Below are 13,436 nucleotides of genomic sequence, written 5' to 3'. Positions count from 1 at the left end.
TAGTGCCTGCCCTCATTTTCACATTTTTTAACATTTATTTATTCATGTAAAGGAGGGAGAAAGAGAGATCTCCATCCAATAGTTCAGTCCCCAAATGACTGCAACAGCCAGGGCTGGGCCAGGCCAAAGCCAGGAGCCTGGAATTCCATCTGGGTCCTTTATATGGGTGCGGAGGTCCAAGCACTCGGGCCATTTGCTGCCTTGCCAGGCTCATTAGCAGGGAGGTGGATTGGAAGGGAAACAGCTGGGATGTGAGCGCCATAAGAGGCAGCTTAACCTGCTGCACCACAATACCTGCCCCCATTTCTGTGTTCTGAACCAAGAACCTGGTGTCCTTTAATGATGAGGAAAAGTTCTGTATATCCATATTACCTCCTCTGGTCTCTTCTCTCAAAGTCTCCTCCCAGCTCCCAGTTAGAACCTCACTGTCGACTCCAGTCTGAATTCACAGCTGGAGCAAGCATTGTCAGATGCAGGCAGGAGGTCTGAAGCTCCCCTGAGCCCTGGAGCCGGCAGGCGTGCTCACCGCTGATACCGGCGTCAAGGAACCAGATAAAAATCGGAGCTGGTTGGCCGGCGCTATGGCTCACTTGGCTAATCCTCCACCTGCGGCACCAGCACCCCGGGGTTCTAGTCCTGGCTGGGGCGCCGGATTCTGTCCCGATTGCTCCTCTTCCAGTCCAGCTCTCTGCTGTGGCCCGGGAAGGCAGTGGAGGATGGCCCAAGTGCTTGGGCCCTGCACCCGCATGGGAGACCAGGAGGAAGCACCTGGCTCCTGGCTTTGGATCGGTGGTGCAGCGCCGGCCGTGGAGGCCATTAGGGGAGTGAACCAACGGAAGGAAAACCTTTTTCTCTCTCTCTCTCTCACTGTCTATAACTCTCTCTCCTTCTCTCTCTCTCACTGTCCAACTCTGCCTGTCAAAAAATTTTTAAAAATCGGAGCTGGTTGTGGATGTGCGTGGTGAGGGTTGGCATGGAGAAGGGAGCTGGTGAGACAGCAGTTTGAGCAAAAGACATCTTTGGGGGCTGTTGTTAAGTGCATCAGGTTAAGCTGCTGCTTGCAATGCCAGCACCCCACACTGAGGGCTGGTTCACGTGTTGGCTGCCCTGCTTTCAAACCACCTTCCTGCTGATGTACCTGGGAAGGCAGCAGAAGGAAATGCCCTTGGGAAGGCACATGAAAATCTAGTTTGTAAGAGAGAAGTAGCAGCAGAAATCTATCTTGTGTCTGAGGCTACTCCAAATTCCTCTACTTTGGATGCCAAAAACACATGCGTAGGAGCCCTTAGTACAGGATCTGTACTTTTCAGAGACTATCTGGCATAAAACCTCTTGAAACAGCCCATACCAGTGGGAATAACTTGTCTTAATTTAAGATGTTCACCTAATGCTTGGATAACATTTGTTAAAAAATATATATATATATATATAGGGCTGGTGCTGTGGCCTAGCTAAAGCTGCTGCCTGCAATGTCAGCATCCCGTATAGGCGCCAGTTCCAGTCCCAGCTGCTCCACTTCAGATCCAGTTTCCCACTAATGGCCTGAAAAAAAGCAGCAGAAGATGGCCCAAGTACTTGGACCCCTTCCATCCATGTGGGAGAACCGGAAGAAGCTCCAGACTCCTGATTTGGCCTGGCCCAGCCCTGGCCCTTGAGCCATTTGGGTGAGTGAACCAGCAGGTGGAAGATCTTTGTAAGTTTCCTATTAGTGCAGAAGGACCAGCCCTGCCAGTACCTTGCTTTAGCCCAGACAGATAACCCAGAACAATCTCCCATCTCAGGATCCCTAACTCAGGTGTGTCTGCCAAGTCCCTTTTGCCATTATGTTAACACATTCACAGGTTCCAAGCTAGGATGTGAACCTCTTTGGGGAACGTTATTCAGGCTAAGAAGGTTGTTACATAATAGCACAAATTAGTCAATACATGGAGAGTGCTGGAGACTACATCTGGCACATAGAAATGATAGCTTGTGATAGTTGTGATTCATAAGAACCACAAACACACACACTCAGTGGTATAGCTACAATTGGATCCCATGACAGAGAAGTCCAGGCTGTCCTAGGGAGGGGGGGAGGACCCCAGAAGGGAGACTTGCCAGCTTCTGCCACAGATCCAGCAACATCTGAGTGAAGGAGTTTTTAGTTGGGAAATTCCCAGTTTTTGCCAAGTCTGTTGGTTTTGACCTCAATCAAGATGACAACACAGGGGCCGACGCTGTGGCCTGAAGTGCCGGCATTCCATATGGGCACCGGTTCAAGACCCAGTGGCTCCACTTTTGATCCAGTTCTCTGCTGCGGCCCAGGAAAACAGTAGATGATGGTCCAAGTCCTTGGGCTCTTGCACCCGCGTGGGAGACCCGGAAGCTCCTGGCTCCTGGCTTCAGGTCAGAGCAGCTCCGGCCATTGTGGCCATCTGGGGAGTGAACCAGCAGATGGAAGACATCTCTCTCTGCCTCTCCTCTCTCTGTGTAACTCTGACTTTCAAATAAAAAATAAATAAATCTTAAAAAAAAAAAAAGACGACAACACAAAATGCTGCACACGGTCTTTGAATTATGGAAGAACCTGGGCTCCTCAGCTTTCAGTGGGGTGCGGTTCTTTCTGTAAAGTAGAGGGAAGCTGAGAGCCACAATCAGAACCACATGTCATGTCCTTGGGCTTTTGGGAGACTGACAGACAGGCAGACAGTGAAACACAGAGAGCACCCATCCTCTGGTTCACTCCCCAAATGCCCCAGCAGCTAGGGCTGGGCCAGGCCAAAGCCAGGAGCCAACAACTCAATCCAAGACTCCCACGAGGGTCGCAGGGACTGAATCACTTGGGCCATCACCAGGGTGTGCCTCCGCAGGGAGCTGCAGGCAGGTGTTGAATGCAGGCACTTTGACATAGGACATGAGTTTTGTAAATGCTAGATCAGACACCAGCCCCTCAGGTACCCCATTTAATTGACATATAATAATTCTATCTACTTATGGGACACAATGTGATAATTTGATATGTGTATACAGTAAATGATGACTAAGTCAGGGTAGTTAGTATTTCCATCTTCATAACTATTTATCATTTCTTCCTATTGGGACCCTTTGAACTCCTATCTTCTGATTCCCTATAATATATTTAATAAATTATTGTAAGTTATAAAAAGCATTTTACTGTTTTAACTTCATGACCTAAAAAAAAAAGTGAAAAACTTGTCTCCCCTCTATCCCTTAAATTTCTTTTTTTAAAAATATTTATTTATTTATTTGAAAGTCAGAGTTACACAGAGAGAAAGAGAGAGAGGTCTTCCATCCGATGGTTCACTCCCCTAGATGGCCACAATGGCTGGAGGGCACCGATTCAAAGCCAGAGCCAGGAGCTTCTTCTGGGTCTCCCATGCGGGTGCAGGGGCCCAAGGACTTGGGCCATCTTCTATTGCTTTCCCAGGCCATAGTGGAGAGCTAGAACAGAAGAGGAGCAGCCAGGTCTCAAACCAGCGCCCATATGGGATGCTAGCACTTCAGGCCAGGGCATTAATCCACTGCGTCACAGCGCCAGCCCCTATCCCTTAGATTTCTAACTATGTTTAATAATCTTTTAATTCCACAGTGACACCATTACCACAAGACTCAGCTGAATTTGGTTCCTTAAATTTCTGTGAGTGCATATTTTTCTATCCTTATAGGAAAGATGAAAACATGAACCAAAAGTCAATGACAGGGTCCAGCATTGTGGCACAGTGGGGTAAGCCACTGCCTGCAGTGGTGGCATCCCATATCAGAGACCTGGTTCAAGTCCCGGTTGCTCTGCTACCAATCCCGCTCCCTGTTAACATGCCTGAAAAAGCAGCAGAAGTTGGCTCAAGTGCTTGGTCCCCTACCACCCACCTGGGAGACCTGGCTTTGGCCTGGCCCATTTAGGGAGTAAACCAGTGGATGGAAGATCTCTCTCTCCATTTCAAATAGATTGATAAATAAGTCCTTTTTTAAAAAATTCAAGTATGAAGACCCCCTTCTCAGAATTTGTGTGGGAAAACATGACGTTGACATGCAAAAAAAAAAAGAAAATTGCATTAGACCTGAGGAAAAGAGATCCCAATTATGGGAAATGGCTGGGGGAATCTAAGCCACCAGGACCTCAAACAAAGTCCTCCCTTCAAAAGCACCCCTGTCCTGGCCCAAGTGTGCAAAATCTTACCTTGCAAAAGAGGGAAATTTTAAAGGTATTATAAACCTGTGTTCTTCTATCCAAAATTCTAAGTACTAAATGTAATCACATTGCCAACCAAAGCCTCCCCAAAAATTCCCATTTCCTCATGTAAATCGCCAGCCTCCTGCTCCTCTGTGCCACAGCTTGAGATGTTTCTTCCTTTAACTTTAGCTCCACATAAAACGTCAGCAAAGCACTTCATAAACTTGATTTGCACACTCAACGCGTCTCACACCCATGACCCCGGCCGCCACCCAGCTGCTCTGGAAACTTCTCCAGAACAATCCCCGGCAGAGCTCATTAGCGCAGTATTCCACTAAGAGGGTGAGGGAGTGAGTTCTGAACAACTGCACGCTGTGAAATGGGAACTGTGGGAAGCGTGCACAATCTGAACGCACAGCAGGACCTTGATGCTCATTTTCCATCCTTCTACCTAAGGGCCAGTAAAGACCCTAAACTGGCTGTCCCACTCTGTTCTTTTTCAATGTAAATATTTATTGATTTGAAAAGCAAAGTTACAGAGAGAGAGAGAGGGAGAAACAGAGAGACAGAGATCTTCCACCTGCTGGTTCACTCCCCAAATGGCTGCAACAGCTGGGGCTGGGTCAGGCTGAAGCCAGGAGCCTAGAACTCCATCCAGGTCTCCCACATGGGTGCAGGGACCCAAGCACTTGTGCCACTTGCCTCTGCCTTCCCAGGTGTATTAGCAGGGAGCTGGATTGGAAGTGGAGCAGCCGGGACTCGACTAAGGCTCAAACGGGATGCTGACATCACAGGCTGTGGCTTAAACCACCATGCCACAGCTCCACGGTGCCCCCTCCCTCCCTGTTCTGTTCTGGTTCCACATCTTCTTCCTTTGGCATCAGGGTCCACACTGATACCAGCCAGAAACCTGCAGAAACCCCCTGCCGACGCTGCCATACAGAAACGCCCTTCCACACCAGGTATTTATCCCCGTGACCCCCAGCCTGCCCCCATGGGGCAGCTTCCCACTCTGCCCCATGGCCTCACAGTCACCGCGCGGTCTGCACACACTTCACATACTCCGTGGACGTGAGGGAGAGTTGCAAGTTTTGCTTTCCTCGCTAGTCAAAGGCAGCTTTCACAGCAGGGTCCAGGACACCGATGCTGTCCCTCTTGCTGGGTGTGGGGTCCACCATCACCATCCAAAGACCAGCATGGTGTGTCTGGGTAACAGCCCTGACCTCTCCTCAATGGGGCTGCTCAGGACTTCACAGAGCACAGAAACAGCTGCTGTCACATGGGCAACCCAGGCCCGGAAAGTCCCAATCCCGGAGCTGTCCTGCAGCTGGCAGAGACTCGATCCATCCCCCTCAGTGTAGAAATAAGGCAACTCAGAGCCAAAGGAGAGCAGATAGAAAATGGAACCTGAGTCTCCTAACTCCATGTCTAGGACAGGACCCATGAGGGATTCCAGACTAGCCACAGGGACTTGGAGGCAAGGGGAGAACTCCTGTGATTCCACGGCTCCACTCCTCCTGGGCCTACCCACTAAGCTTCCCTGTGTACTCTGTCCCTGGATATAGCTTACGGGGCTTGGGGGAAGCATCCACAGGCAGAGCCGGCTTCACAGGAGGTGACCTGGGCAGTGGCACAGGGCCTGGAACTTAAGATGTCCGTACCTGCTTTGTGTTCACTGCCACGGTCTTCACTGATTTAGTTGTTTATGAACCGGGGGTGGGGAGGCAGGGTCTCACCCTTTCATTTTGCATAGGACCCTGCACATGACATAGCCAGGCCGGGCCACAGCACCTGCCACATATATAGTCGCCTTTGTCAAGAAAGCAAGAAGCACAAGTTTACAAATGGTCCCGGCATCAGTGCAACAGTGCCCGCTGCTGCAATTCTCTTGCGAAGTGTGTCAGGAGAGCGAGCGAGCGAGAGCACGACGGGGGTCGGGAGGTGTGCCCCTTCCCAGCACTGTGGGAACAACCCTTGTCCCCGCCTGTGAAGATCCAGCAAGTGCCACTTCAGGCTAATGAACCTCCCTGATCCCTGACCTTCCTTGTTTCCAATTATAGAGGCAACAAAGGCTCATTAGAGAAAAACTGGCGAGCGCAGACAAATGGAAGGGAGAATGGGTCACCTGCGACCTCACTGAGTGGCATCGTTGTTCACACTCCAGCTGTCCACCCAGCCTTCTTTCTGTCCTAAGCGTCCCTCTCCTACACAGGTAAGCAAAGACCACCTACACAAAGAGAGCTTCTGCGGCTAGGGGTCTGGAAAGGGGCGGAGGAATCACTGCTGACTTCAGAGATGGTAAAAGAATTGTAGGTACTGCCTGTCCAGCAGAGGCTGGCTCTCTCCAGACAGAGGTGGGGCTGGAAGAAGACACCAGCCAGGCAACCTGGCCCTGGCAGGTACAAGGACCCTCCTCACCCCAACAGCACCTGTTCTGCCAGTTCCTACTAAAACCAAGACAGCCAGGTGGTAGGAAAACAGAGAAGAGAAATCTTCAGGTTTGGGGGCCAGATTGCCCAGGGCCTAAGTACACGTGGGCCAGAGAGTTGTTTCTGCAAACCACGACCTCTAGGGGCGGCAGAATTCCATCCTCTTAAGAGTCCTGGTTGAGTTCAAGAATTAAGTTGACCTAAGATGGATTTGCAGGAGAAAGAAAAGCCTACAAGTTTATTGCACTCAAGTTTTGCAGAAAACACAGAAGCCCTAAATTAAAGAAGCAGTTAAGAGTCAGGAACTGGGGCCCACACTATGGCATAGTAAGCTAAGTTTCCACTGGTGGCACCAGCATCCCACGTGGGCGCCAGTTTGTGTCATGACTGCTCCTCTTCCAATCCAGCTCTCTGCTGATGATCTGGGAAAGCAGTAGAAGACAGCTCAAGTGCTTGGGCCCCTGCAGCTGTGTGGGATACCTGAAAGAAGCTCCTGGCTCCTGGCTTTGGATCAGCCCAGCTCCAGCCGTTGCAGCCATTTGGGGTATGAATCAGCAGATAGAAGACCTCTCTCTGTCTCATACTCTCTCTGTAACTCTGCCTCTCAAATAAATAAATAAAATCTTAAAAAAAAAAGAGTCAGGAACTTGTACACTGACTTGGACAAAGAATAGTGCGTTGTAAAGAAGCAACCGAGGGGCCAGCGCTGTGGCGCAGCAGGTAAAGCCACCACCTGCAGTGCCAGCATCCCATATGGGCACTGGTTCAAGTCCCAGCTGCTCCACTTCTGATCCAGCTCTCTGCTACAGCCTGGGAAAGCAGTAGGAGATGGCCGAGTCCTTGGGCCCCCTGCACCCAGATGGGAGACCTGGAAAAAGCTCCTGGCTCCTAGATTTGGATTGGCACAGCTCCGGCTGTTGTGGCCAATTGATGGAGTGAGCCATCGGAAGACTCTCTCTCTCTCTCTCTCTCTCTCTCTCTCTCCCCCCCCCCTCCTTCTCTGTGTAACTCTGACTTTCAAATAAATAAATCTTTAAAAAAAAAAAAACAACCGAATCCTGTGGGGAGGTTTCAAAGATGAGAATTATTTTAACAACGTCTCAACTTCTCACCCTTGAGAACAGGATGCTGGTTTGTTTTGTTTGTTTGTTTGTTTTGGTATAGCCAGGGTGTCTTACCCGTGGCAGCTGCACTCTGAGCCATGCCCGACAAGGCTCACCTCACACTCTGTGCTCCTTGAGTACACCACAGCTGCAGACAGCACTGCAGCACGACAAGGGAGGACATTCTAAACAGCAGGAAAAAGTGGAAAACATGGCACTAAACAGACCACAAAAGGAGCATTTGTTTACGGTCTGAGAGCTGGAACAAGAGGGCAGAATAGCACCTCGTTCACCTTCTCTGGGCATGCATGCCTCGTAGAATTCAAGGGGCCAGCGTTGTGGGGCAACGGGTCAAGCAGTTCCCTGCAAGGCCAGCATCCCATATGAGTTCCAGTTCAAGTCCCAGCTGCTCCACTTCCATCCAGCTCCCTGTTATTGTTCCTAGGAAAGCAGCAAAAGATGGCCCAATTGCTTGGGCACCTGCACCCATGTGAGAGACCCAGATGGAGTTCTTTCCTGGCTGCTGGCTTCAGCCTGGCCCAGCTCCAGTTCATGTGGCCATTCAGAGACAGCAGATGAAAGATCTCTCTCTCTCTCTCTTTCTGCCTCTCCTTCTCTCTCTGTGTAACTCTTTCAAATAAATAAATAAATCTATAAAAAAAAAAAAGAATTGAAGATTCCACCACTCTAAGCGCATTCAGGAATAACACAAAAGCACAAGGATTAATTTGGGGGGGGGGGTACAAATAAATGTTAGCAAGTGGGCAAATTCAAATACATAAACTTCAAATAAGGAGGGTCAACTATTTATGTGGGTAAATAGGCAGATTTGATTGTAGGTGTGTGTGTGTGCATGTGTGTGCGTGTGTGCATTTACAGATCAGAGATATCTTGCCTTAGAGTAGATAAGGTTTTTTTTTTTTTAAGTGTATCAACTAGGTAGGTAGATAGGTAATAGATAAGGCAAATAGCATAAAAATTTCTATTGGAAAATCTAGTGCTGGGTATGGAAGTGTTTGTGGTAAAAGCCAACTGTCCTGGAGTTTGACATCTCCCTTAATACATTCTCTTCTTGGGAGCCGAGCTGATCTGATCGAGGAGCACAGTTACCGTCGGGGTTGGATCTCTGTCGCTCCATGAGGGCTCTGCCAGCTGCTGCTTTTTCATCAGGGCAAGCTGTGCTCCACGGCAGGGAACCTTTGGCAGAGCTCCACTGCCATTTGCAATGGATTTTGGATAAACAAGAGCTGCTGAAGGAGTGCCAAAAGGACTTACAGTTTCTCTCAGAAGCGTATTGGAAAGTACAATTTTTTTTTTTTTAAGATTTATTTGTTTATTTGAAAGTCAAAGAGAGAGAGGGATCTTCCATCTGCTGGTTTAATCCCCAGATGGCCGCAACTGCAGGGCTGGGCCAGGCTGAAGCCAGGAGCCTGGAGCTCCATCTGGGTCTCCCACAGGGGTGGCAGGGGTCCAAGCACTCAGTCCGTCTTCCACTGCTTTTAACAGGCCATTAGCAGGGAGCTGGATCAGAAGTGGAGCAGCTGTGACACAAACTAGCACCCATATGGTATGCCAGTGTTACAGGCCGTGGCTTTACCTACTATGCCACAGTGCTGGCCCTACAAGCATTTTTTACAAATGTTATCCAAGCATTAGGTGAACATCTTAAATTAAGACAAGTTATTCCCACTGGTATGGGCTGTTTCAAGAGGTTTTATTCCAGATAGTCTCTGAAAAGTACAGATCCTGTACTAAGGGCTCCTACGCATGTGTTTTTGGCATCCAAAGTAGAGGAATTTGGAGTAGTCTCAGACACAAGATAGATTTCTGCTGCTACTTCTCTCTTACAAACTAGATTTTCATGTGCCTTTCCAAAGAAATTTCCTTACAAGATGAATAATACATTAGGATGTGAATTCTGTCTTCTAGAATTAATGGATTGTTCCTTGACAGAGTATCATCCTCGTAGACTTTTGCTCCAGTATGTGCAGGACAAGGGCCAAGAAGACATATGGCTTTCCGGTGCTTGGAGGATAGGGAATGACGCCTACAGAACTGGGCTCTGTCCACTGGATCCTCCTTTCCCAATAGCTTCACCTGGCCTCCACGTGGCCTGTGTCGTACAGCATAAAGATGCCAGATGGGTGTGCTAAACTTCCTGTGGATATGGAAAAGATTTTGGAATTTATCAGGTTATTTTAAAATATGAACAGTGGACAAGTTCTGATGACAGGAAAGAGTTGGTGATGATTGCTAGTAAGATGCTGAAACCAAAACCAGCTCCAAACAGTAGAGGAGAGCAAGGTCCCAATGGAAGTCAGAACTCCATCTACAGCCAATCTTAAAGCATTCCGAGGAATTCCATCGTGGGCCACTTGGAAATAAACCACGAGCAGATTTCAGCAACGTCTTCACTGGAACACAAATGAAAATGAATAGCTTATTTTGGTCAAGCATATGGGAAGTGATCTTATTTTCACAAAATAAGCTTTTCCTTAACTATGGTGATTCTAGTACATGAGTATTGAAAATCTCCTGGTTATAATACTTGAAATAATTCTAAGAGGACATACAGATACAGACATTTGAAAGCTAACAACTGTTGTTTAGCATAATGCTTCTTAATTTAGATAACAGAAAATTTTTAAATCTAGGAAACATAAAACATGAGTGTTTAAAATTATCTTTGTTCATTGATGGGCCAAAAAAGAACATAAAATGTCAATATGTGAGGATTTTTTTTTCCCTTCAGAAGTTAAACTTTCAAACTGTACTTAAGGAAACAAATTCTACAAAATTCTGGAAGATTTTGGTAATGATATTTACAACTTCAGGGAAGTTAATCAAATACCTATTGATTTAAGCATGTATTTTATTCAATAGTTTTGGTATCTTGTCATGAAAGTAGAAAAGTGCAATATAAGAGGTCTTGAAAAAGTTCATGTAAAATGCACATTATAAAAATTGCATAGATTTAAATTTTTTTGCATGAAAACAAACTTTTAATTCAATTTTTCAATGAGCTTTTGAAGTCCCTTTGCATGTATAGCATCCTTTGGCAATTTAAAAGTTACACTAATTCAGTAATGATTTGAAATGCTAGGCAAACTTTATTTTTTTAGTCTTAATTTTTTTAAGCTTTTATTTAATGAATACATTTTTCATAGGTACAACTTCAGGAATACAGTGGTTCTTTCCTCCATACCCTCCCTCCCAACCCTACTCCCAGCACACCTCCTACTCCCTCTCCTATCCCACTCTTCATTATGGTTAATTTTTAGTTTAACTTTACATACAGAGAACTAACTCTATGCTATGTACAGATTTCAACAGTTTGCACACACACACACACAACATATAAAGTACAGTTTGAGAAGTTTTGCAGTTAATTCTCATTGTACAACTCATTAAGGACAGAGGTCCTACATGGGGAGCAAGTGCACAGTGACTCCTGTTGTTAACAATTGACACTCTTATTTATGATGTCAGTGATCACCCGAGGCTCTTGCCATGAGCTGCCAAGCCTTTTGTAACCATAGACTCCATCAGTATTTGGACACGGCCATAAGTAAAGTGGAAGTTCTCTCCTCCCTTCAGAGAAAAGGACATCCTTCTTTGATGGCCCCTTCTTTCCACTGGGGTCTCACTCATAGAGATCCTTCGTGTAGGATATTTTTTGCCACAGAGTCTTGGCTTTCCATTGGACAAACTTTAAAAAAAAAAATCCTACATGAAGATACTTGCCGTTCATTGAGCTAACCCAGCATTTTAAAATCTGAATTAGATAAAATACATTAATAAGGCTTCAAGTTAGCAAAATTTTAATGTTAATTTTTATTCTGCTGTGAAAAGTTTATATATATATGATACAACCATGATTCAATTTTGTGTTAGTGTGGATTTATAAACTTACTACAAGTATCCTGAACCAGGAACACGATCAGGTTTCAGGTCAGTCTGATACTGGTGTTTCTTAATTCTCATGTGTGTGTAGGAACTTGAGACTAAAGATGTACTGGGTACTGATGTGGAGGCCACACTGGCTGACCGCAGCGGGGTGAGGAGCAGGAGCATGGTGTCCGGAGCTGGTCACGCGGGCCCCACCGTGCAGGTACATGCGGGCGCTGGAGGGGCCTCCCTGAGGCCGTGTAGGGAGGGGTGGCCGCCCAGTCTGGCACAGGGACTGCCCTGGCCTTGGGGCCCGGTGCGGCCCCATCTCAGGGACCTGAGCCGCCCAGCTCCAGGCATGCAGGGCGCCAGCCCTCCGGGGTCACCAAGACAGCTAGGAAACGCATGGGCTCGTCCTCGGAGGGCCTTCAGCACGGACTTAGGCCCAGGCTTGCCGCAGGAGGAACAGAGCGAGCGGGCCACACTGACAGCGGCTGCTGTATGGACGCCAGGGCCCGGGGCTTAGGTTAGCCGGTCAATGGGGAGGGGCCGAAATGTTCCAGCCAACAGCGCTCCATGGTTTGCTGAGGGCCGCGGAGACGACACAGGACACTGGTCCCCTTTAAGGAGCAGAGGGTGAGTCCTCACAGCCCTGAAGGCTGAGTATTCTGAAACCTAAAGACCGGCATCCTCTCTTGGGGAGTAGGGGGTGGGAGGGAGAGGAGGAGAAAGGGAGAGGGGGAGAGGAGGAGAGGAAGAGAGGAGAAAGGGAGAAGGAGAGGAGAAAGGGAGAAGAGGAAGGGAGAGGGAGAGGAGGAAAGAGGCAGAGGGGGAAGAGAGAGGAGGAGGGGCGAAGGGGACTGAGAGAGGAAGAGAGAGGGAGAGAAGGGGGTGAGAGGGAGAGGGAATGAGAAGTGAGGGAGAGCAACAGGAGGAGAGGAGACTGGGGAGAGGGAGAGGAGGTGAGAGGAGGAGGGCAAAACTCCACCTTCTTCAGAAACCCACTCCCAGGACAATAGCGTTACCTCATTCTCTAGGACAGAGCCCCCAAGACCTAATTATCTCTTACAGAGTCCACATCACAGTGCCATTATTCAGCCATTAAAAAGAAATGGGGAGGGGGAGGCAGAGCTGAAGTTAAAACCTCTGCCTGTGGCGCCCGCATCCCATATGGGCACTGGGCACTGGTTCCAGTCCCGGCTGCTCCTCTTCTGATCCAGCTCTCTGCTATAGCCTGGGAAAGCAGTGGATGATGGCCCAGGCACTTGGACCCCTGCACCCACCTAGGAGACCTGGGAGAAGCTCCTGGCTTCTGGCTTCGGATCGGCCCAGCTCTGGCCATTGTCGTTATCTGGGGAGTGAACGAGCAGATGGAAGACCTTTCTCTCTGTCTCTCACTTTCAATGTCTGTAACTCTACCTCTCAAATAAATAAATAAATAAAATCTTTTTTTTTTTTTTTTTTTTTGACAGGCAGAGTGGATAGTGAAAGAGAGAGACAGGGAGAAAGATCTTCCTTTTTGCCGTTGGTTCACCCTCCAATGGCCGCTGCTGCTGGCGCATCTCGCTGATCCGAAGCCAGGAGCCAGGTGCTTCTCCTGGTCTCCCAGGCGGGTGCAGGGCCCAAGCACTTGGGCCATCCTCCACTGCCTTCCCGGGCCATAGCAGAGAGCTGGCCTGGAAGAGGGGCAACCGGGATAGAATCCGGCGCCCCAACCGGAACTAGAACCCAGTGTGCCGGCGTTGCAAGGCAGAGGATTAGCTTATTAAGCTACAGCGCTGGCCAACAAAATCTTTTTTAAAAAATGGAGTATTAGGCCGGCAACGTGGCTTAACGGGCTAATCC

At 48.3% G+C, this 13,436-nt stretch overlaps 1 pseudogene; it reads left to right on the top strand.

Moving 5' to 3' along the window:
* The first annotated feature begins 4,426 nt into the window (after window positions 1–4,426).
* LOC133762644 (cyclin-C-like) lies at window positions 4,427–10,048 on the top strand (annotated as a pseudogene).
* The last annotated feature ends 3,388 nt before the right edge of the window (window positions 10,049–13,436 follow it).

Source organism: Lepus europaeus, chromosome 1, assembly GCF_033115175.1.
Source record: "Lepus europaeus isolate LE1 chromosome 1, mLepTim1.pri, whole genome shotgun sequence".
Taxonomy (NCBI): Eukaryota; Metazoa; Chordata; class Mammalia; order Lagomorpha; family Leporidae; genus Lepus; species Lepus europaeus.
Note: the sequence above shows the minus strand (reverse complement) of the source record. Positions and strands in the feature narration are given on the sequence as shown.